Source organism: Paroedura picta, chromosome 7 (assembly GCF_049243985.1).
Source record: "Paroedura picta isolate Pp20150507F chromosome 7, Ppicta_v3.0, whole genome shotgun sequence".
In the NCBI taxonomy this organism is placed as follows: Eukaryota; Metazoa; Chordata; class Lepidosauria; order Squamata; family Gekkonidae; genus Paroedura; species Paroedura picta.
This window is the reverse complement of record NC_135375.1, coordinates 32642985-32668288: the sequence shown is the minus strand read 5'-3', so window position 1 is coordinate 32668288 and position 25304 is coordinate 32642985. Positions and strand designations below refer to the sequence as shown.

The 25304-nt window shown below is 42.0% G+C and overlaps 1 protein-coding gene across 2 annotated transcripts in view; it reads right to left on the bottom strand.

Annotated features, from left to right (window-relative positions):
- The window catches only part of LHFPL2 (LHFPL tetraspan subfamily member 2), a 104313-nt gene that overhangs the window by 40540 nt on the left and 38469 nt on the right, over nucleotides 1-25304 (bottom strand). The window contains exon 1 of one of the 2 annotated variants that reach the window (XM_077347329.1): nucleotides 23682-23754. The exons of the other annotated variant lie outside the window; for it this stretch is intronic. The gene's annotated coding sequence lies outside the window, so the exon portion shown is untranslated. Of the gene's footprint in view, nucleotides 1-23681; nucleotides 23755-25304 lie in introns of those variants that run through there. 2 annotated transcript variants of the gene reach the window in all.

Below are 25304 nucleotides of genomic sequence, written 5' to 3'. Positions count from 1 at the left end.
TTTTAAAGTCATACTGAAAAACAACTTAACATGCTAAGACAAAAGATAAATTGACAGGAAATATGCCCTAAATGAGCATTAAACATTGATACCGCCTAGATGTCCAAATTCTTGCAGTTTGAACGCCACATAATCCATTCAGAAGAACAACCTAGTGTGCATGTATAGATTAGGTCCACTGAGAAGGTTATCCAGAAGATTCTGAAACCGGTTTTTCTTAATATGTATTTGCCCATGATCCAAATCCATAACTTTAATTAAAAGACATGTATCTCAAGCCTCAGTTATTGCTTCAGAAATATGCAACAGCACCAAAAACACAATTTTAACATCAATAATAAAGTAAAACAGCAATTAAACGCATTCTGCATTCCAACTAAGCCAAACAACATTGACTGGGCCCCCAAACCTCCCTCCCTTGTACCCATACTCTGACCAATCATTGGTCTATTTGATTGTTAGTGTTATTGTTGGAATGTTATTTTCTCTGTTTATTGCTATTATTACCATTATCTTTAGAAGAAGAAGAAGAGTTGGTTCTTATATGCCGCTTTTCCCTACCCGAAGGAGGCTCAAAGCAGCTTACAGTCGCCTTCCCATTCCTCTCCCCACAACAGACACCCTGTGGGGTGGGTGGGGCTGAGAGAGCGCTGATATCACTGCCCGGTCAGAACAGTTTTATCAGTGCCGTGGCGAGCCCAAGGTCACCCAGGTGGCTGCATGTGGGGGAGTGCAGAATCGAACCCGGCTCGCCAGATTAGAAGTCCACACTCCTAACCACTACACCAAACTGGCTATTTGATATAGTCACAGACCATTTCCACACAGAGGGCTAAAATGTGAGCAGCCTCCTGCTTGCAAACGTAGGATGGTAAACCTTACGTTTGCAGCCCTTTTCAGAGGAGACCCCTCCCGCGTTTTCCCTCTAGCCCATCCTGGCGTTCTGCCTCCTGACAAGGCTGCAAGGAAAAGCAAAATAAACTTCTCCCTCCGCTCCTTGGCTTGTCAATCACATCAAGTTACCAATCACAGCAGTTCTCTTGTGGGCTTAAACTTCCCCCCCCCATACCCGAGCCAAGAAATTATTATTTTTAAAAAGGCATTTCCACGTTGCTATGCGGTAATGCCACAACAAAGATGCATTTTTAATAAAAATCAACACTGCTGCATTGCTATGGAGAAACGCCAGAATGATACAGCATCTCCCTCCATACGGACTTACCCCTGGTTGCTCACCAATGGTATGCATGATTTAGGGTGGTGAATCCAGTTTTGGTGATTCCCCTAATCAAGATTTTAAAATGGACAACTGTCACCACCAATATTCGAAGGCTGCCCAGCGGCAGATTCCTCATGCAGAAATGGTCCCCGAGTTCTATGTAATGTTCTTTGTTTTTCATTCCATGTGAACTGCCCAGAGTCTTGGGGAGGGCAGTATACAAATGTAATAAATAAATAAACAAACAAGCAATCAGTCAGTCAGAAAGGATAAAATAAGAAGAAAAAGGAAGTCAGATCCTGCCCATATATTAGTACTACAAGGACCTCCACACTACGTTACTGTGTAGTCCTAAAAAGAATGACTAAATCTACTGAAGCCTACGTTTAAGTACTGCACTGTAAAAAAAACCTCTGGAGAATGGAATGGAAAATGCACCGAGCCACATGAATCCTTTTTTGAACTTGTAGACAACTACCAAGGATTTAGAACTTTATGGGCAGTCATCACACAAAACTGAAGGGAGGGGGCACCCATCTTTAGCACATGGATTTATATTTGAAACACATCCTAGATGAAAGGATTGCAATTAATCTACATTATATCTTTTGCCCTGTCAGTGTATGGCTTGGGAATTCATACATCTGATCTGGAAGTAGTTGAGTTAATTATGAGAAGGAAGACAAGGATATGAATATTTTAAATACTGCCCAGCCTGAACTGCAACGTACTGGATAATGAATGATAGAACATGTGCATTCTTAACAAGAGTCATATGTTGACCCCAAGAAGCAACCTGAACATCTGGGAGAGCACAAGGAAGAGGAAGAAAAAGAAGGATAGGGAAGAGGAGTTGTTTTATTATACGCCACTTTTAACTACTCGAAGGAGTCTCAAAGCATATTACAATTGCCTTCCCTTCCTCTCCCCACAACAGACACCCTGTGAGGTAGGTGAGGCTGAAATAGCTATGACAGGACTGCTCTGTGATAACGGCACTAACAGGACTGTAACTAGCCCAAGTTCACCCAGCTGGCTGCATGTGGAGACATGGGGCAGCAAACCCAGTTTGCCAGATTAGAAGCCGCTGCTCTTAACCACTATACCAAGCTGGCTGGGGAATCTAACTATGGATTCTGATAACCAGCTGAGCAGGACTGTTTTATACTCTCATCCCATCCTGAAGGTAAAATCCCAGATTTCAATCCCAGATCCTTAAAACACACACACACATACACATAGTAAATAGGAACCAAACCTTAGACCAGGGGTAGTCAAACTGTGGCCCTCCAGATGTCCATGGACTACAATTCCCATGAGCCCCTGCCATTGACTACCCCTGCCTTAGACCAACCAATTGGCTGACAGCCATCAAGCACAAGAACCACGTTGAATTGATGTATATTCAAAAATCTTTGCTAGTCCGTTTCTCTGCTGGAATCTTGAAGCACCTTCACTCACCACCAAGAATCTAAGAGCTGCAACCTGGTGGAGATTTTACCAGAGCTACTGTGGTATAATGATGAGTGTCAGACCAGGATGTGGGAGACATAAATTAGAATCCCAACTGTGCTGTGAAACTCTGCTGGGTGATTCTGAGCCTAGTCAGGCATTTTCAGCCTAACCCATCTCACAGGGTTGGTTGTGAAAATACAATGGAGAAAAAAACAAACTGATGTAGATGCTTCAGGTTCCAATTGAAGAGGAAGATAGGCTGTAAAGGAATTACATAAGTAAGGAGTAAAAGTGCACATGGGTCTCACACAACTGGCAGTGCAGGGTCAGCAAGCAGAAAGAGGAATTTCCAAAAGCTCTAGAAAGCCAAATAAGTATTTTCCTTCTTGCCTACATCAGGAGCAAGCTGCTACAGGATTTAAAATATTAAATTTACCTTTGTTACAGTATCACACTTTAATTTAAAATTATTTGCCATGACCAATCAGCGTAACTCCTGACTGACAACAGTAGTCAACACAGTCGTCCCCAATTCAAATTCAGTTTCCCAAACTAAACAAGATTAAGAAACATCCATGACTGGAACTTCCCAGCATTAAAAAAATATACATGCTGATTCAATATAGTGATTCATATTGGAGAGAGGGAGAGCAGAATTTAATCCTTCCTTTTCATTGTGGTTTCATGGAAACGCTTATAGGGATGTTATTAATCCTGGAAAGGTAAAAGACACCATCTATTTGCCAGTCTTTCTTCCCTTCCACAGTGAATGACAACACAAGGTAGTATGATCTAAGTTGATCTGAACAAGGCATGGGTGTGAGATGAGTTCCCATCATGTATTTGTTACTCTTCACCATACATAAGAAAGGGGGGGGGAGAAAGAGATCCAAGGTTCAGCTCTTAGTGGGAGCCACATTTTCCCCACACCATCTAGTTCTAGCTAAATCATCAGGAGCCATCAAATTTATAAATGGAAATGAACCAGGGGGAAAAAAAGGAACAGTACTGTGACTATCCAGACATCCATGGACTACAATTCCCATGAGTCCCTGCCAGCATGCGCTGTCTGTCTGTAAGTTATGCCATTAAAAAATATCAAACACATAAGTATTTCCAGTAATGGTGCTTAATGCAACACAGCTGTATTCAACCTGCTGCCTTACACTCTAGATCAGGGGTAGTCAAACTGCGGCCCTCCAGATGTCCATGGACCACAATTCCCAGAAGCCCCTGCCAGCAAATGCTGGCAGGGGCTTCTGGGAATTGTAGTCCATGGACATCTGGAGGGCCGCAGTTTGACTACCCCTGCTCTAGATAGTAAAACGGACTAGCTGAAAATCTCTTTCTCAGTTTTATACAGACACACACATACATTTCATAGCTAATTCTTCACCCCTCTTTATTATGTCCTGAGCTTGACCCCAGGGAAATAACTTCCAGGGAGGGAAGGAGGGAGTCAGTATATTGCAGACACATTGTCTCCTTGCCTCCAATTCCAGAATTTATCTGAAAAGGGGGTAGAAGCAAGAATGGAGAAAGGCGCTGTACTAAAAACATAGGCTAAAATATAATAATAACAACAACAACAACAACAACCATTCTCGGTTGAGATCCTGGTTTCAGTTTGAGGCAGGTAGGCATACTTGTCTGCATTAGAACAGCCAGATAAGAGTCCAGCGGAACCTTTAAGACCAACAGGATTTTTCAGAATATACATTTTTAGTCCGACAAAGGGAGCTTTGATTCTTGAAAGCTTGTTATCTTAAAAATCTTGCTAGGCTCTGAGGTGCTGCTAATATACAGCTCTCCTGATTTAACACACACTGTACCCTGTCAGACAGACTAATAGTGAGATTGGAACCTGCAGTGATAAGCGATTTCTAAACTTTTGTAAAAATGAAGAATTGTAAATGTTTATTGAGTGGGGTCCAAGAGAGCTTGCCATTTCTGTGTTTTTATGCATATTTAAATATCTGTCTTGTAAGTTTCTCATTTGGTTTGGAGACACTGAGGAAATGTTTCCCCCCCTACCCGTTGGGTATTCTTATGAAGCAACTCTAAATGAAATCTTTTTTTATGCGCCTTCTCTGAAAAATATTATACAATAGTCGTACTATATTGCACAATATTGATAGTAAAACTCAACTTCTTAGTGTCACTTTACATTTTGCAGCCATAATCCTGCACACAGTACAATATGCTTAAAAACAATGAAATAAAGGGTTTTACAGGAGTTTACTCTGGCTTATAAACCAGGATTTCAGGAGTTTCGTATAAGAGACCTATTGTTTGCCTACTGAGACTGTACCGTCTGAAGCACTTGCATCTATTTTTATTCTCTATCTCACATATATGAACTTAGGCAGATAGTGAGTGGGTGGGAAGGAAGTGATGTGCCAGTGTTTGTCTCTTGTGGCCCTTCTTTGCATACTCAGAGAATTGCTGATTGCCCTGTGGGATGGTAGGCGAATTTCCTCCAGGCCAGGCTCGATTCTGGAGATTTTTTGTTGGTGGTGGGGAATGATTTCAGCACGAAATTGGGGTCACTGTGGGTAGGCAGGTAGTTGTGAGTTCCTGCATTGTGCTGGGGTTTGCACTAGACCCAGTTTGGTGTAGTGGTTAGGAGTGCGAACTTCTAATCTGGCATGCCGGGTTTCATTCTGCGCTCCCCCACATGCAGCCAGCTGGGTGACCTTGGGCTCGCCACGGCACTGATAAAACTGTTCTGACCGGGCAGTAATATCAGGGCTCTCTCAGCCTCACCCACCGCACAGGGTGTCTGTTGTGGGGAAAGGGAAGGTGATTGGAAGCCGCTTTGAGCCTCTTTTGGGTAGAGAAACCAACTCTTCTTCTTCTTCTTCTGGACCTGGAGGTCCCTTCCAACTCTATGATTCTATGATATACTGAAGAAACATCTGTCAAAGAGCCAGGGATCAGTAATGGCTATTTTCAAATTTCACATAGTCTGTACAAACTTCAAATCTTCCAGTTTTAGTAGATTCATTATACATTCTGTAATATGTGCCCATTACATGCTATGATAAGCAAATCCTCATAAATGAATTAATATGACGCTCTCTGGTAGCAAACATACAGGTAGGCAGTGAACCTTCCAGGAATTTGAGTGTTTTTTTTCAGACAATCTAAGGCTGCTGATTTGTTTGCTCCTAAATCCATGGAACTCAGGAGGTCCATGTTCCTCTTGTAAAGCTGGAGGCAGTGTCCTGACTGATTACATGTTGTCATTAACCTTGGCCGCGTTCAGCAGATCCCACCAACTAGAATTAAAGTTTGTTGAGAAAATTAGATGTTTATGTAGCTTCCTGTGATTTGATACACTGATTGGTTAGCTTATGCGAAGGGGCTCACTGTTAGAACTGCTGGGATGCAGCAGAATCAACCTGTCCAACCTTATTTCTCTTGAGCTCCTCAATCAAGGATAAATGGTTATAAATATAGGTTGAGTGACTAGGGCAGCAGCTGATGACAAATCTTACCCTGAAGGCTTCTGTATTGCATACACTGTCACATTCAATGACTACCACTTTGCTATTCGCACAAAGTACAGAGGAGCCTCTGTAGATTTTATGATATAGTCATGTGTGTTTTTTCTTCTGTGTGCCACACACAGGATTTCTAGCTCCTCTTAATGTTTTGGGACAGCAGGAGGAGCTGCACCTTTAGCTCTGTCCTGTAGCAACTCCCCTTTGTCAGGATCTGTATCTCTTGACATAAAGGTAAAGATATCCCCTGTGCAAGCACCGAGTCATGTCTGACCCTTGGGGTGACTAGCGTTTTCATGGCAGATTCAATACGGGGTGGTTTGCCAGTGCCTTCCCCAGTCATTACCGTTTACCCCCCAGCAAGCTGGGTACTCATTTTACCAACCTCGGAAGAATGGAAGGCTGAGTCAACCCTGGGAGAAAATAATTCCTTGTTGCATACAAACTTAATCCCCCCCCCCAAGCTGACTGCAATTACAACACAGCTTTGCTGATAACACTGGTATCTTTATCCTGCAGGTCTTGCAGCAATCTTCTTGTGGTTATGGGGGATCACATGCTTATTCAATCAGATTAGCTTTTGCGGCCACTTGCACTACAACTGCTTAATGCAGACTTTCTCACCCTTTTTACAGTTGTGAAAAACATTCTTCAGGCTTTGTGGAACCCAAGAAGTGGTGCAATCATCCATTAAAAACTTGGGAAGCATAGCTGTGTACATGCCCATATATATATTTGAATTAACTCCCACCCCACGAAACCCTGGTGGAGAAAGCCTGGCTTAATGCATATATCAGTTTTCCTTCCTTAATCTCAAAACACACAACTTTTGCTTCCATGCTGTCCCAATGATATGGACGAGCTTTTGCTCTTGTTTCACAGAGTGTCTTCAGATTTACCCCATCTAGATCTTACTGAACTAAAAGAAAATTTTACTACTGACAGACTTTCAACGTTTTGGCATAGCAGCTGAGATCTTCAATAAGAAATGCTGGCAAGTTTCAAGAATGGACCATACGTCCATGCTCATGAAGGGCAACAAAACCATGCTAGGGGAAATGATCTGACGCTGATTAAGTTAACAGTGAAGCAATACATTTAAAAAAGGACTCAATACAATAACTCCACCTGGAAAGTTCTGGTTTATCTGCTTTTTAAATTATTCCCACCCACTAATATTTCTCAGGGGGTTCCTGTGGAAACTGCCAGATGCTTGAACAACAACAGCTCAGTTTAACATACAGATGCTTTGAAAGCTGTTGGAAAGAGAGTTCCCCTCTCATATCTCTTCATAAACAAGATTTTACAGTGAATTATTCTCTAAATTCCATGTTAGAGGTTATCAGAATAAGTACTGAAAATAGAACTGTCAGGATTGTAATGACTTTATAGAAACCCATCGGGCTGTGCTAACAGAAACGGAAAATGTGCAGAAAAGGGCAAGTGAAATTATTAAGAGGCCAAGGCATCGATGGGGAGGAAGCTTGAGCCTTTGGATGTTTTTAATTTAGAAAAAAATGACTACAAGGAATGATGACAGAAGTTCATAACATTATACATGATGTAGATGAAGTTCTAGGAAAGACATTTTTCTCTCTCAGACTTATGTTTAGCTCTCAGGTGGTTGTCTCAACAAAACTGACTATAATAGATTCAGGGTAGGCAAAGCAAATTATTAATTATCCATACAATGTGTAATTAACATTTAGACCTTAATGCCAACAGATGCAATAATGGCCACATATCTTTAAAAGGGAGTTATACAAATATGTGGAGAACATGTCTTTCAGTGGATATTGCAATGATCCTCCTTATTCAGAGGCAGAATAGCTTTGAACAGCTGTCACCAGGGAGGGTTACTATCTCCATGTCTTGCTTGTGGAATTCCCAGAAACATCAGGTTGGCCACTGGCAGAAGTAGGATGTTGGGCTAGTTCAATTCTTACTTATGGGTAACTGCTAATTCATTCTTAAGGTTAAGAAACTCAATATAACATTTATCTTCAATCAGGTTCAATGGCAAAATTGCCCATCCAAAAAAGTATAAAATTAGCTAACTGTTTATATGAATGACATCTGTTGGCATAAAGTCAAAGATTAGTTCCAAAAAGCAATGTTACACTTTCCAGTGACAATTTATCAAATAGTTACAATATAGGTAAGCAAATCAGTTAATCCATCACTTTATGGAATAAACTATTTTAAGCTATGGCTTTATTGTGATACCAATTTTGTAAGTGAAATAATCTTTACTTGGACTGTACTTTTACCATTTTAAGTCTGTAATGTAAATATTCCATTTTAACTTTATGAGCTTATTTTAAGATTAAAATCTGCAAATTACAACCATTCTACTTAGTAAATTATGATAAGTTACCTCTGCTGTCATGCCCAGCTTGGGGAAGTGGTTAAGAGCAGCAGAGAGCCAGGCTGGATTCCCTGCTCCTCCATATGCATTCAGCTGGGTGATCTTGGGCTAGTCACAGTGCTGTAGGAGCTGTTCTCACAAACAGGCTCTCTCAGAGCTCTCTCATAACCACCTACTTCACCAGTCAGCTTGATGTAGTGGTTAGGAGTGCTGACTTCTAATCTGGTGTGTCAGGTTTGAGTCCCTGCTCCTCCACACGCAGCCAGCTGGGTGACCTTGGGATTGCCACAGCACTGATAAAGCTGTTCTGACCGAGCAGTGATATTAGGGCTGTCTCAGCTTCACTTACCTCACAGGGTGTCTGTTGTAGGGAGAGGAAGGGAAGGCAATTGTAAACTGCTTTGAGACCCCTTCAAATAGTGAAAAGCTGGGTATAAAACCCAACTCTTCTTCTTCTGATGTTCCGCTAGGGGTCATGCCAGCACTCATGACAAACTCAGAGCGCATCCTCAGGCCTGGTTCATCTACATGCATGCTGCAGGAAGCAGGCATGGAATCAGCCACTGAGGATCCAGGCCAACCAGACCTGGGAGGGGATGAACTGCCTGGTCCCAGCCGACACAGCTCTTCATGTGGTCATTCCAGGACCCTCTCCACCAATTATGTCCATGTCAGATGGCTCGCCAGAGGCAGAACAAACAAGCAATTTGAGAGCTCACTGGCTAAATTCAAGGCTGTTAGCTTGCTGTCAAGGTAGATGATGCGCAGCTGAAGGCCTTTTCTCCGATGAGGATTAAGCCGAGCTGCAAGCTCTCTAGACCTGGTAATAAAAGCCTCCAGGATGGTATTTAAGGAGAAACTTCAGCCAAGCTTCTCTGTGGATGCAATGTGTATGTTCCCTGCCTGCCTGTCTGCCTAGGTGTCCAGATACTGCTCTTCTGGTGAGACTCTGACAGGCTGCTTTCTGGCTCCTGACCTCAGCTCAGCTTTGGACTTCACGATGGCTACAGATCTGGGAATCACTTGACTGGTCAACAATCTCAGATTGTGCTCATGACTCTCTCTCTCACACCCCTACCCACCCTCAGGAACTGACCTCCTTGGACTGAACCCTCTGGCTTGGTTCTTGGACTCCACTTATAACCAGCTACTTGGTATTGGCTGAGGTTGTACTTACTTGGTCCCAGCACATAGCCCGCTACGGTACCACACTGGCTTCATAATAACCAGCTGAAACACAGAGTTACTCCTAAATATGAATGCATGAAATATTAAAACTTAAAATTCAACATGTCCAGTCATTTTTAGGACTCAGCCATACATCCCAATAAATGGAGCTCCCAATAACTACACAGGATGAAGCACATAGGGATTCAATTTGGTTCGGGACTGTCAGCCTTCAGGTGGGACTTGGCGATCTTCCAGAATTACATCTTATTTCCAATCTGCAGAGATTACTTTTCCTGGAGAAAATGGATACTTTGGAGGGTGGACTCTATGGTGTTATGCCTTAGTGAGGTCCCAGTCCTCCCTGGGCTTCATCCTCAGATCTCCAAAAGTTTCCCAACCTGCATTTGGCAAATCTATTTCTCCCATCCCTTGCTGGTGGCTGGGCAAACCAGGCGATCCTAGTACAGTGCAATGGGATGTTTAATCAAACTGAATAAACCAGGGCTGTTCACACTGGGATAACAGCCCAGGAAAGTGAGGTTTTACCCCCCCCCCCTCTTGCTTCTTCATGGTTCAAACTGAGCCAACAGATGCCAAGAAATAGCTGGGAGCTCCATCCACCAAATTGCTAGCATCACATCTGAGTTGTCCACAGAATACATTCCCATTTTTGCCAGTATCAGAAGACCTTTTTTGGCATACAAAAAGATGACAGAAAAATACATTATAAAGTATTAATTATTCTACAATCATGAGACCTCATAGCCAGCTGCTGCTATTTTTACCAAACAACCAGGACAGATAATATTTTCTGGTAGTTGTACTCAGTAAACCACTGTTCCCATTTTATCCTTATGCGGCCTCTGAGACATCTCTTAGACTTTTTAAAAAAGACAAGTAGTTTGCACAAAGGTGAAGAAGACAATAGAGCAGAACTGTCAATTGTACAAGAGTATATTTATTTTCATCTGAGATTCTTGGAGTGTACACGTTCTGGGGCTCTGAGATCTCACTGCTGTTCAAAGCTTTGCTCAGTACTTAATCCCTACTAGATTTACAAAAGTAAGTGACTAAGGCTGATTCGCCAAAATTTTATGGAGGACTTGCAATATTTAATAACACCGAGTGTGAAGTTCCTAGCAAAAATATAGTTATTGCATGGAACACAAAATATATTACTTGTCTTATAGCCAACTTTACAGTGTCTTGTTCTTTACTGAAAACCCTTGCTAACAAGATGAACAAAAATGAGTATTTAAAATATTATTTCTTTGAGCTTCATGCTTAAATCAATGGTTTCTTGGATTATTTACTGAAAGCAAAAAAGCAGCACTTTAGCAAGAATTACAACAATAGGAGAAAATGTATTGCTGTTGTCCACTTCCATTTCTCAGATGACCTGAATATAGATGCAGCTGGTGCGTTTTATAAGGGCGGAGTTATTATAGTTTGTCTTGATTTGCTGTGGGAAGCAGCAGCCGTCCAGCTGAACAAATGGCACTCTGGCTGCTCTCCACATAAACATTTCCACCTGGCCTCCCTGGAGCAGGGAGGGGAGGGGTGGAGGAAATGATGTAATTTCCAAAGCTCTAGCAGAGTCAAAGCCAGGCAAAACCCATCAATCAGATCCCAGCAAGCCCATACACAAGCTCTCTCCAATTACCACTTCACACCAAGAACCTGCTGAAAATGTCCCCTTTTAACATCTGCTAATCAGATTGCTTCTTAGGAGCCTGTGACAATTAAACCTGTTATTGGAGGGAGCAAAGTAGAGAGAAAGGGGGATGTCACATGTCTACAGCTGGCCATTTAATGAAACAGATGGATTGTCTCTGAAGCAATGATTCCCTTTGAAATCCAATTATTAAACGGTGGGAATGAAGCCTAAACGAAGTAGCTGAAAAGCATGAACTGTGCCACTGACTCATCAACAGCTCTTACAGTATCTGGAACAAGGAAAAAGAACTGGAAACTCTACTCACTATGATCAAGAAAACACAAGTTGGGACCCCACAATGAATCATGAAAGGGTAGAAAATAAGCCATTAGGAAATTCCATCCATATAATTTTAGTGCAATAGCAGGACTCTTCTAGATGACTAGCTTCCTGCTCAACTAATGTTATAGCATTCCCCCTGACTGTTGAGGTCTGGGACTAGTTGAGCATCTATTCCTTATCCAAAAAAAATAAACTGCTGGGAAAGAAGACTGACAGGAAGGGTATGTTCCATGGAATCTCTGAACCTCTTGGAAGCTTTCAGTACCAACTATCATGGTGTCCTGCAGGCTGTGCTAACTAGGCTGACAGTGGTGGGAAAATGGCTCAGTTGCTCTGCTTTTACTTAGCTGATAAATTTCAGAAGATGGTGTGGGAGGACATCTACTTGGCCCCATTGGGTCTAATCTATGGGGACCCCCAGGCATCAATGTTTAACATCCCCATAAAACCACCAGGAGAGATTATCCAAGATTTGGAGTGAGGGGTGATCAATATATCAATAACACTCTGCTGAGTCAGGTCTGTCTGTGGAAATCCTGAATGGATGCCTGAGGAAGGTAATGGGATTGCTGAGGGCCACTACGCTGAAGTCCAGCCAAGACCAAGGTACTGCAGATCAATGACTGAGCTTCTTGAGAACTGTGTGGTCAATGTTTCCTGGAGGTGACCACATACCCATTAAGAAGTTTCATAGCTTGCTGGTACTATTGGGTTGGAGGCACAGGTCTCTGCCATGACTAACAGTGCCTTTCATTATGCAGACTGTTGCAAAAAATAAACTGGAGTAGCATCTTAAAAGTCTTCTTATTGTAGCATAGAATTTCATGAACTAGAGCAGGGGTAGTCAAACTGCGGCCCTCCAGATGTTCGTGGACTACAATTCCCAGGAGCCCCTGCCAGCATTCGCTGGCAGGGGCTCCTGGGAATTGTAGTCCACGGACATCTGGAGGGCTGCAGTTTGACTACCCCTGAACTAGAGCCTACTTTGTCATACGCATGTCCCATTCCAGGATACTATGCAATGTACGTAATTCAAGCAGGTCATTTTCTTGTTTCCCCCTCTATTTTTCTTTAACTGATGCTCCTGAGTAAAAAAAAAAAAATGAACATGTTCATTGAATATCAGATTGCATGGGTGATTTTTTTTCCTACTAGTTTTTAATTTACAAGGTGCAGGGTCGTTTTTGTATATATGTTCAGGGGATATTTTAATGCCCTAAGGAGGGAGCTAAATGCAACAACTTCACTGTGTTGGTTCACAAAGATTGCCACTTTAGCAACTGGAGTAAAAGCAGGAGCTTATATAAAATTAACATTTTAGAAACAATTAACCTTCCGAAAAACTTACAGAGAGCACCTTCACTGTTCACTGAAATAAAAGTAACTGATTTAAAATGAAGTGACTTGCAGAAAGGCAAGGCAGCTGTCAGCAGGGGACAAACTTGAGAGAAAACTTGGAACATTTCTGCTTAACAAAATGTTGTCTCAGCAGTTGTACCTCCTCCAACCCCCTCCCACTATAGCCTTCTTCAACTGCCATATTGATAATGAGTTTGACAGCCTCAGAAAGTGATCTGAAACTGATCCAATTTCCAGGTAGAAAAATGCTCAATCTGGAAAACTAGTTTGATTTCAGTAGATGCTTCCAAGTACAAAATTTCCTTTTGCTCTTCCCAGCACTGACTTTTCCAAACAAACAAGTGAACAGAAATGTCAACATTATTTGCGGGGGGAGGGGGGTTATTCGTGTTTAAGGAATGTTTAATCTTTCAAAAATATTAGATGGCAGTTTAAGTTTCAAAGGCATCATTTCCCTAACATACAAAACTTTGATGAAAATAATGATCCAATGTATTTCTAAGATACAGATTTTTAAGGTACCTGGTAAACAGACAACATATAGGATTTAGGATAAGGTGATCTTCCATTGCCCCAATCCGCAGTGTTCAGAAGCCATTAATAAGAGTTCCAACATGATTGTTAAGGTAGAAAATTCTATCTTTCCTACACGAGGACACATTTATTTTGCATGAGGCTCAGAACTATTACCACATGCTACAAGATAGGTTAAAACAAAACAAAAGAACACCACTGGTGGTTACATACAGCTCTTAGCTCAAATTGATTCTACACATCGTTAACGACCTACAACCTATACTGGACAATGATACTCCTCTCACATACACTAGGAAGTAAAGCTTTTCTTACACACAGATGGCCTCCTAACTTGACACACCTTCTCAACTACAACAACGCTCCCTAACATGGCTACAGTATCTGGGCCCAGGGCCTGCAAGAAACCAAGATGCCAACTTTGTCCTCATAATGACTCTGACAACACAATCGCTGGACCTAACTACACGAGCCACATCAACTCAGGTTCATTCACTTATTCATCTTCCAACATTATATGTGCCACCAAATATCAGCAATGTCCTTCCACTCTCTGTGCCAAACAGGTTAGTCCCTATGCCAAAGAATAAATTGACATAAATCCAATATTAAAAATCACAAAACTCAAAAACTAGAAGGAGAATATTTTAATCTTTGAGGTCATTCCACTGTTGACCTAAGAGTGTCAGTCCTCAAACAGAGAAGGGTCATGGGGAGATTACAACAGGAGATTGCTGAATTTAGATCCATTCACAAGGACAGAACAATGGTCGCCCCACCTCCAGAAATCATTTTAAAGTGGGGGGGAGGGATTGTGAACCAAAGAATCATGGACTCAACAGTGAGGGGGCATTACTTTAAACAGTCACATGGAGATTAGAAACTCTTCAAAAGAATTAAAATAAATCAACCTCTACATGACAGTGCTACTTGGTGACTAAGTCATCCCTTAAAACATTCATTTTTTTTTACAAGGCATAGCCCTTCTTTAAGGGAAAGACTGGGGCTTATTCATTTGATCTAGGTTCTAAGTGAAGTCCTGTATTTTTCAGTGAATAAACAGTCAATTTTATTTTTGAAATAGCATGACTACAACTTTAAATAGGATTAAAACCTTATTGAACAGATAGAGAGAACACTGACATACCCCATAGAACTCAGTCCTACTACATCATTCCTATTTTACCTAACTTGATTTTAGGGAGACGGGGCTTAAATTTCAAAGCCAGATGCAATCAAGCCTTGCATGTTAAACATACACTGCACAGCATGCATGATTAATACATTTCCATCACAAAACTATTCCCCCCCCCGCCCATACCCAAAATTATTTGCAACTTATAAAAGTACGCATCAGTTTGGAGCTGATTCCCTGTCAGCAGAAATGCTGACGATTCTTGATGTACAACAATCAAAACTATTATGTTCCAGTCTAACAGAAATCTCAGATGATCTCTAGGGTACAATGCAATAGTACAGTATTTTCATGAACTCTTGCATCAATGGTGCGCACCCAAATGGTTTAAATAAGTAGTCAGCATTTGCCACTGAATCTTCACTCAGCCATCTGCATGATGCTGGCTACATCATGCTGAGAGTGTTTGTGTCCTCGCCAACACCCCCAGTGACACTGATTTATTGTGGATAATTAAGCAGTAATTTTCTGCTGGTTGCAAGATACTATCTCATCTCACATGGCCATATCCTGAAAAATACCCTTGAGAATAGGGTGCTTGAAATATTACCACTATAAAAGACTGGTGGAAGTCCAATGATGAGATCAACACTGCTGTGCACTGCTCAGATCATACTTTCCAAATATCAAAACATTTGTTCTTGCACTGTGAGATGAGGGTTTTTCTAAATATTCAAACAGCAACCATAAACATAAGAAATTAGCAAACTCCACCACTGAAATTAAAATAAGACAGATAACAAGGGAGACAGCAAGATATATATCAAAACCCTTAATGGGCTCTTTAGCAAGCATACTGAATTAAATCAATGCAACTTATTTCCAGGTGAATTATATTTAGAGGTGGAATGTTAATTTTTCTTTCTTCATTTCCCAACTCAAATGTTGCCAAAACGTACACTTTTATAAACATTATAAATAACATTGTCCAATCTTGCTAATTTCTGGGGGAGGGAAATCAGACTAGAATCCGGGAGTCTCAAGTTCAAATTCTCATTCTGTCATGAAAGCTGGCTAGGTGACCTTGGACTAGCGAATGTCTCTCAGTCAAATCTACCTTAGAGTAAAATGGAGGGGAGATAAATTATGTACACTTCTCTGGGTCCCCCATAGGGAAGAAAGGTGGAATATAAACAAAGGAAATAAATAATAAATAAAGCTGAAGACTGAGGGCCAGATAAGAGACTCGTTGGTGAGTGAAAAGGAGAGAAGAAAGCAGAGAAAGGGGAGAGGATATAGAAGATGCCAGGAGGAAAGGAGGAAATAATGAGAAGGGAATGCAGGTGGAAACGAAGTGCCTTCCAGGTTCCACACTTATACTCTCATATTTCCTAACAGTTTTTTGCCTAGCTGCATTCATGTCATAAACTAATATTCCAACATTTTAGCACAGCTCTTGAGCACTAAAGCAGCGGTCCGCAAGCTTCTGCTTGCCGCGGACCACTGCGGAGTGGTAAGCGGAGATGGCGGCCCGGGGGCCCGCGCACGCGCGGCAGCCCCAGCGTAAACGCGCATGCGCGGACTGCCGCGCACGCACGTTTGCACCCAGCGGGGGTGCAAACGCGCGTGCGCAGCCGTCTGCGCATGCGTGTTTGCGCCACCGCCATGCCGGCGGCTGCGGTTTCTCCTCCCGGCCCCTCCGGGCCGTGAGCAAATTGGCCGCTAAAGCGGCCGATTAGCTCACGGCTCAGCAAGCTTCTCTTCCCTCCCCTCCCGAAGTGAGAAGCTTGCCGGGCCGCGAGCTAATCGGCCGCTTTGGCGACCGATCTGCTCGCGGTTTGGCGAGCTTCTCGCTTCGGGGGGGGAGGGAAGATGGAGCCGCGGCCCGGCGCCGAGGCCTTCGCAGCCCGGCGCCGGGCCGCGGCCCGCGGGTTGGGGACCACTGCACTAAAGGAGTTGTTCCCTCATAAATTAAGCTCGGTGTTATGTACCACATGAAAAAAACAGCCTACACTTTTGTAGTCACCTATTTGTAAATAAGGGTATTGCTCTCTGGGCAAATCTGGGCACCTCTTGAAGAATTCAGGATACACCTGGAGAAATAATTTAAGCGCAATATAAGAATCAGGTATAGTAACCAAGAGAACCACACAATTTGTGGTATAACCAGAATAGTCAAATCTTATTCAGGCTATAAAACTGTAAACATTTTATTAGCACATCATGAATATGTGATGTCTGTCTTATTAGCACACCATGTTTACATCAATTAAAAGGAACTTTTCACAGCCTATGTGGAATATGAACCTTTCACAGTATGCGTGTACCTCAAAATTAAGCCTCGGTTCTTCCATTTGAAGTACTTGAACTTTGTAATATTTTCCAAAAAGCCTATAGTAGTGTTTCTCCAAGACCGTTTATGCACTGGAGGTTTCATGCTGGTCTGCAGGCTGGAGATTTACTCGTGGCAGGTTGCCCCACCTCTTCCTGAACTCACACGAGGGAGAATTTGGCCTGGTGCACCCTATCCACCCCCGATTTGTGCTCTTGCACGGGAGCTGGGGCAGTGAAGTTCCCAGTGCGTAAATGGTCCAACTGAAGTCTGGTAGCCTTAATGGCCCACAAGTCCTTTGTCAGGACTGAAGATGTGCCGTTCCACTGTGTGAAAACAGATCTCTAAGAATGGGAGCAAGGACTCTCCAACTCAAGGGAAGAGAACAAAATCCATTTCCCCCTCTTTTGAAGGGTGGGATGCTCATAAAGTGGCTGCTGCCCACAGTAATCTCTTTTCCAGATTACCTCAGACTGCTAGTGAAAGTAGTGATTGGTTGCTGAGAAACAGTCCTTGGAACTCTAAAAGGTAGACCACTGGTCTACAGGTCTGGATTAGTCGATCATTAATCGTGGCCATCTCCTTGTGTCAGCCCAGGGACTGCATTTTTTCTATTAATGTATTTGGAATAATAGAGACCTATCATAATTATCTATGTGTATCTGTTTTTTTAACATCAACAGACATTCGCTGAAAGCCCAAAGGCTCTTGGTTCAGACTGCTAGATTTAACCTTTTACTTCAAAAATCTTTGGATATATCACATATCTGAGACATCAAGCGATCACTTCTTTCATATTAAAAAACTATTACAAAATCAAAGGAACTATAAAAGGGAAAGGTCACTCTTCTTACCAAAGGCTTTCTTCCTTTTGACACTGGCATTTGTTTTGCTTCCTAGCACTTACAAAATATAGTACTATGCCTATTATAAAAACGTAAGCCATCACGATGCAATAGATACTGCAAAGAAACAGTCATATAACATGCCAAAAAGAGACATTAAAAAGTATCCATTTGCAAGGGTAAATCATTTCACAACATGTGCCTCATGCTGCACAGTGAGGATCAAAAGAAATATTCAGCTTCTATGTTTACAGGAAACATCTGTCTGAAAATGTTACCTATGGACCTCAGACTAAACATATTCATCTTAACTACTGTGAGGTATGGCAAGTCAACTGATGCAGAACTTAACAAGCAAGGAAAGGACACTGAACTTTCTGCAACCTTTGCAGAGCTCAAGTACAACGGAAGGGAATATAAAAGCTATTGAGCAACCAGATGAACATACACTGTGAAAACTTATGCTTCCTATATGTGGCATTGTTACATACATATAAAGCATAAGGTTCATAGGAAGGTACACTAGTGCTACAGGCAGAGATGTGATGGTTGTAGCTAGAGTTCTATCTAGTTACACTGTGCAGTATACACAGTGCAATGCCATAGTGACCATGCAGTCCCCAGGATTCTTGAACCATAAATGCATGCGCCTCCACTTTCATCACAGAAATTCTTCTAGGTAAATCCAATGATGGTTGTAGTCTTCAAGGTTTTTTCTCACGCACACTTCTGGAAATCCTAGCAGTAGCTGAATACCCTTTTACATCTTCTAGGACACTGCAGCTTCTGACTTTAACCATACCATGCAACAGCTTTTACAACCCAATCCTAAACAAAGCTGTATCATTCTAATTCTTTTGAAATCAATAAGCTTTGAAGCATGCAACTCTGTTCAGAATTTGCACTACAAATTACATTCAGCGCACAATAGGAATGCTTTAACTGGCATTTGCAAGAGTTTTAGTCTTTTTTCCTTTAAAGGAACCATTTCTATATACATATCAATTTCATGTTGCTAGATTAAGCAAAGTACTCTGCTTTTACCTTTCTGGCTCTTCTGCTCCTAGAAACCTCTTTTCAGTCTTCAGAGAGCTCTCAACGGGATAAGCGGGAAGTCTGTTCCACCACTCATCCAGCCAAGCTTCCAGGAAAAAAGGTGTTCGAGTAAAATGGTGTTTCTCTGATGCCATTAAGAGAAAGGGGAGATGATTTTGCCACTGTTTTGAATGAGTTAAAATTACAGTTGCTTTTGGTAGATGGAGAAATACCCAGCCCCAGGGAAACCGGGAATTCAAAAAATACTAAGAAATGTTAACTGTGGTTTAGAGTTCACTACAAAGAATCTTTTCTTTGCTCTAAATTTTTTTTTTGTCATTCCAGGATCACTCAAGAGGTTAGAGTGTTTAAGTACTGCTAGACACTGTTCAGAATTTTCTCAAAAAAAATACACTCTGTCCTTGTAATAAAATAAACAGATCCTTTATGGTTTCATTGGCTCTTTGTCATCAGCTTTAGAAAGGTGGTAAAGATAAATATTCTTATTAAAAAGCTGTGGTAGGACTTTCTGCCAAACTAAATCTTATTCTCCGAAATGGATTTGTTTGGGCCGTTAAAGCAATCCTGTATGAATGACTAATATGCTGCATGAAGAACTCCAGACAAGGACTTGCAATTCTTTTCTGGGGTTTATCCTTCTGCTGCCTAGCCTGTTTTTCCAGATAGTCTGACAGTAAAGAGCTTGTCATCATCTATGTACATAATGTGAGTGTAAATATGCCACATTAGAGAAGAAAAATTAGCCTGCTTTTCATGTCAAATTTTATTAGAAAATTATCTCCCCCCCCAAAAAAAATTACTAAGAGGTTATAAATCTTCCTAGGAACAATCTCTGCCAAACAGAAATAAAATGTTGTGACTTAAATAAGGTAAGCTAAGGATTTCAAAAGCAAGTTCAAACCTTTACCAAAAAAAGCCTGTAGCCTGAACTATGATCCATCTGGAAACAGCACTTCCTCCCACAACAGTCACAAAACCAAAAAGAGGCTGATCATCTGAGTATTCTGTTTTAATTCTGAAGAGTCAATGGTCTTGTTCATAGGCTGAACTTCAACATCAAAAATCAAATGCAATCCTATTGTAAGCAACCACATATTTCAGTTTTACTACAAAAAAGTAATTAATATCCAAGAGCCAACACATTGTACTAAAGCATGACTTTTCCTATGAGCAGTTTATCTTTTTGTTTTAAGGAAACTCCAAAAGACCCCTCTCCCCACACACACACACCATATAGGAAGTTAACCTTGGCTTCCTGGAATGTTTCAATGAAATTCAAAAGGGGATGTTTACCTGACCCTAAAAGCTCTTTAGAACTAACAAAAAATCTTTTCATTCTTTATGTAAGAAGAAAATGAAAAGTACAGCTTCCAGAATACTTTCAACTAGCTACTCCCAATAGGGTTACCAAATTGGGAAATTCCTGGAAATTTGGAAGAGGAGGAGGAGAAGGAGTTTTCTTATATGCTGCTTTACCCAAAAGAGTCTCAAAGTGGCTTACGATCACCTTCCCTTTCCTCTCCCCACAACAGACACCCTGTAACATAGGTAAGGCAGAAAGAGCCCTGATATTATTGCTCAGTCAGTGGGGAACCCCTTGGGCGTGGAGGCTGGGGAAAGCAGGGTTTGGGAATGGACCTTTGTTGAGTATAATTCTTCCAAATCTGACATTTTCACCAGGGGAACTAATCTCTGAATTCTGAAGAACAGCTGTAATTCCAGGACTTCTCTAGGTCCTACCTGGAGGTTGGCGACCCTAAATTTTCTGTGTCCTTTGTGTGAAAATCAGAAAGTCTTTGAGCTACAAATGATCTCTAAATATATTAGTTAGTCATAAAGCTTACTTCACCTAGGTTGCACTAGGGGTGCCAGTCCCCAGGTTGGGGTGGGGGACCCCCTAGTTTGGAGTCCCTCTCCCACTTCAGGGCTATCAGAAAGCAGGAGCAATTACTTCTGGACGATGTAGGCACATGGTATTTATTTCCAGCTCCCAATAAAGTCACTCCTATCCACCACTGATGGTCAGACAGCAATCCTAGGTTGCACAGTTAGTGAATCAGCAAGCTGAATGTAGTCCATGAACCACGGAGATCTCAATTTAGTTTCTGGCCTACCTGGAAATGTAAATATCAGCTGATTATCAAGCATTTGAAAACCGCAGTATAGGGCTGGATATTCACAGGCTATGAAAGCCTGCTCTGAAGTATGCATACACTGATTGGATCCAAAGCTCTGTTCGGAGTAGAAGGACATTTCTGTTTCTATAGGGCAAGAGTGGCCAAACTGTGGCTCTCTAGATGTCCATGGACTACAGTTCCCATGAGTCCCTGCCATCATGTCTTGGCAGAGGCTCAGGGGAATTATAGTTCGTGGACATCTGGAAAGACACAGTTTGGCCATAGGGTGTTTTCCATACAGGTATAAACTTGTGTGATTTCCCCATTGCTACTATGACTGCCAAGAGCCTCTTATGGCGCAGAGTGGTAAGGCAGCCGTCTGAAAGCTTTGCCCATAAGGCTGGGAGTTCAATCCCAGCAGCCGGCTCAAGGTTGACTCAGCCTTCCATCCTTCCGAGGTCGGTAAAATGAGTACCCAGCTTGCTGGGGGGTAAACGGTCATGACTGGGGAAGGCACTGGCAAACCACCCCGTATTGAGTCTGCCATGAAAACGTTAGAGGGCGTCACCCCAAGGGTCAGACATGACTCGGTGCTTGCACAGGGGATACCTTTACCTTTACCTTTTACTATGACTGCCAACACACAGCACAGTAGCAGCAACAGAGCTTCCACATGGCAGGTTCCTGCCTCAGTCCCTCAACCGGGCCACGCCTCCCACACACACAAAGGCCACCAGGACTTTTCAGTTTGGTTTTGTTTTTAAATCAGCAACAGAATATGACATTTTAAAACCAAGAGCTAGCGTGGTGTAGCCTCTAAGCTGGAAAACATTTGATTTCCCACTCCTCCACATGCAGTCAGCCATGTGACCTTGGGCTAGCCTCAGAGCTCTGACCTACCTCAGGGAGACTCCTTCGGGTAGTTAAAAGTGAGGTATAAAAAACAACTCTTCTTCTTAAACGCTATGTCTAGAATTTAGTCACATTTGCTGCAGGCTTTCCCCCTCCTATCCATGCAACAAAAACAACAACAAACTTATTTTAAAATGGAAGGTGGGGCTTCAAAGAACTTGAAACACACATCATTATAACAATAGGTTTTTCCACATAAGTTGTGTCCATCAGTTATGTGCCTGTATTGTATCTTCCTTTTGGTTCTCTAGTGGTCACTTTGACCTTTCATCATTGTTTTTCTTGGGGGTGGAGGGGGAATTACAAGCAATTATAAAAGATCAATGTGACCAGCAGAGGGAGCAAAATAGGTGCAGAAAATGTGGGGAACACAGTACAGGCACACAACAGCTGGAAATAACACTTGTGGAAAATCCCAATATTCAATCATAGATTAGAGAAACAAAAAAGCTCTCCCAGGGTGGGGAAAGGAAACAGCCACTGCAGGAGCAGGCAGGGGGAATAGCTGCAGTGTGGACAGAACCAGGAAAATCCACTCTCCCACCCACACTGAGGCCATCCTGGTTTTTCTGCTCTCTTTCCCAAAACTTTGCAGAAAAGCAGGTTGAGAAAATGAGAAAAACAGAGGAACCCCTGGGAGGTGCACAAATGCACCTGGATGCTGTGGAGAAGCAAGTGGCGGGGGTGGGGGGAGATGCTTGACAGCATCAAATTTAAATTAAATAACCTGTGGGGAAAAAGTCCAAGAGCATCTGCTGACTCCTTCCTATTACAATCAGTGGTACATTACATGTCTTCTAAGTTCAGGAGTTGTGGTTGGAAGGGGCACACGAGGAACTGTTAAAAGAAGAATAAGACCCACTCCAAGAGCAGAACTCTCAGTTACCTGAATCAAACCTATTAATTTATAGATATCTGGCTTTAAAAAAAGATGTTCACAGCCATCCTATTTATATATACAATGAAATTAAATCCAAGTAAAGCAACAAGTTCCTTGCAGGTGAATAGGTCTTATGCTGATGAAGCAACAATGATCTGGTTCTGCTCATAGAGGTTCAACATCCTTAAGAAAGGGGTTGTCCATTGATTGTTCTTTATGTAGCTTTTTCTTGTAAGGATGTAAGGTAGTTCCTTATGACAAACAGCTTTAAGTAAACAAAAAACAGACCAAAATATTCACACAAACTACATAATCCAAGAACCCCTGGAGTTCCCACACCCTCCTCTTGCTTGAGTACTTTGCTCTCAAAGAGGATATTCATCACTGAATTATGATAATTATCCAATCACTCAGGTCCAGTAATTACATCTTCAGAAGTAGCCTCACAACTACCATTTTCAAGACAGTCATCATGACCTCAAAGTTTAATGAAGCATTCATTACTCCTTAGATCCTGCCAGTTAGAGGCATTAAGATCTAGCAGCAATATAATGGGATGTAATACCAATGGCCTCAACCCCCGCCCAGTCGATCCTGAGGGCGGGGATGTCTGCAACGTAAGCAAAAATTCAGTGGAAACCATGGGAACCTCCCTGCATAAGCAGCAGTGTGATCTACTCACAAAAGTACAAGTTTAGAACAAACCCACAGAGACTGAAAAATGGGTGTTATTGGATATTGTACATCAAAATTATTTTTCAAATGCAAGTATGCCCCACATTAAACCTTACAACCTTGCCTGCCCAACTACAGAGGCCTCCATTAAGCATTTGCAGCATGATTCTTGAAGCCTCCCTGTTAATAGAGGCACAGGTCACTAAGGTAGCCCAGCTGGCGTTCTACCATCTACGCCAAGCTCCTCCTGACCCTGGAACACAGTGATCCATACGATGGTCATCCCCAGACTGGATTTCTGTAACTTGCACTAGGCGGCTCTCCCCTTGTCCCTGACCCAGAAACTATAGCAGGTACAAAATGCAGCTGCATTGGTTGCCAGTTGAATTCCGGCTCAGGTTCAAGGTTCTATTTTTGACCTTTAAGGCCATTTGCAGTTTAGGCTCTGTTGTATCCTAGGGACCATCTAACTTTCTATACCCCCTGTAGGGCTTTATGCTCTAATAGGTTGGTGCTCCCCAACCCACATGAAATTTGCCTGGCCCTGGCAGCTCCCAAATGAGCTATGGACCCAGCTGAAACTAATGCAGTTCTGCAGGGCCTTCTGACAGGCTTTTGGCTGAGGCCAGGTTAAGGGGAGATCTCAGGTCCTATCTCTGATACTCTCTGATTATGTCCATTTACATCCTCCTGGGTAAGCAGTTGGTAGCTGGGGGGGGGGGAGATTGGGAGGTTTTTCCCCCTAGGTTTTGTTTGCTTTATTATGTGTATATTTTTAACCAGTTTTTTTTAAAACCTGTTGTAAGCTGCTGTGAGCCGGCCAGATCCAGAACAGCAGTGTATAAATATAAGAAATAATAAATAAAGCCATACAAAGGTTTCCCTGCATGGTAAACTGGAAAGGTGGTCATCTGCATAGCTGTTGTATTTGCTCATCTATTTACTGATATGGGTGAATTATTATTTTTTGTGCAATACATTCTACTCATTCAAGATGCTCAGGACTGCATGTTTCAGGGGCTTAGAATGGATTGGTCAGAAAAAGTATGGCTTGCCCAGCATAATCCAGCTTCATGGCAAGCAGAAATGAAAATCCAGCACTCCTTGCTCCAACTAATATTCAAACACTATGACAAACACACACACACAAATGTTCAGTATAATTTTTGAAATAGCAGAAAAGTTCAGGAGTCCACTCATTTTAATGTACTACATGCAAACAGTAAGCTGGTAGAACCTGTAATACTGTAAAGGGGAAATAAGAAGTCATTGATATGCTTGCCATGACCTTATCTTTGGAGAAATATCCACCATTTAATTAAAAGTTAAACAGCATTTTTCTATGTAAAAACTTACTCCCCCTCCCCCATCAGTCTTCACAATTGTGATTTAGGCAGTGTTTTCCCAGAAAGATTGAATCAACTAAAAGCCATTTTATTTTGCTTTTTTAAAGACACTGAGCAGGCCAAAGGAAAAAGGCAGATGTTTACTTTAAGCTAGTCTCCTGAAGCAGCCAATCACCTCCCACCAGGCTTCAACTTATGTCTGTATCCACATGTAAACAATTAAGAGAACATTGTTTGAAACTTAATTCAACATGTGTTGTTGGGAACTCCTTGTAGATCCAGGTTATTTTTATTCTGACAATTCTTCACAAAGATTATAATCACAAACATCTGTTAACAGTGCCCTAAAGTGCAAGAGCCAGAAAGCCAAATGATATGAGGGTAGGGCTCCCCGAC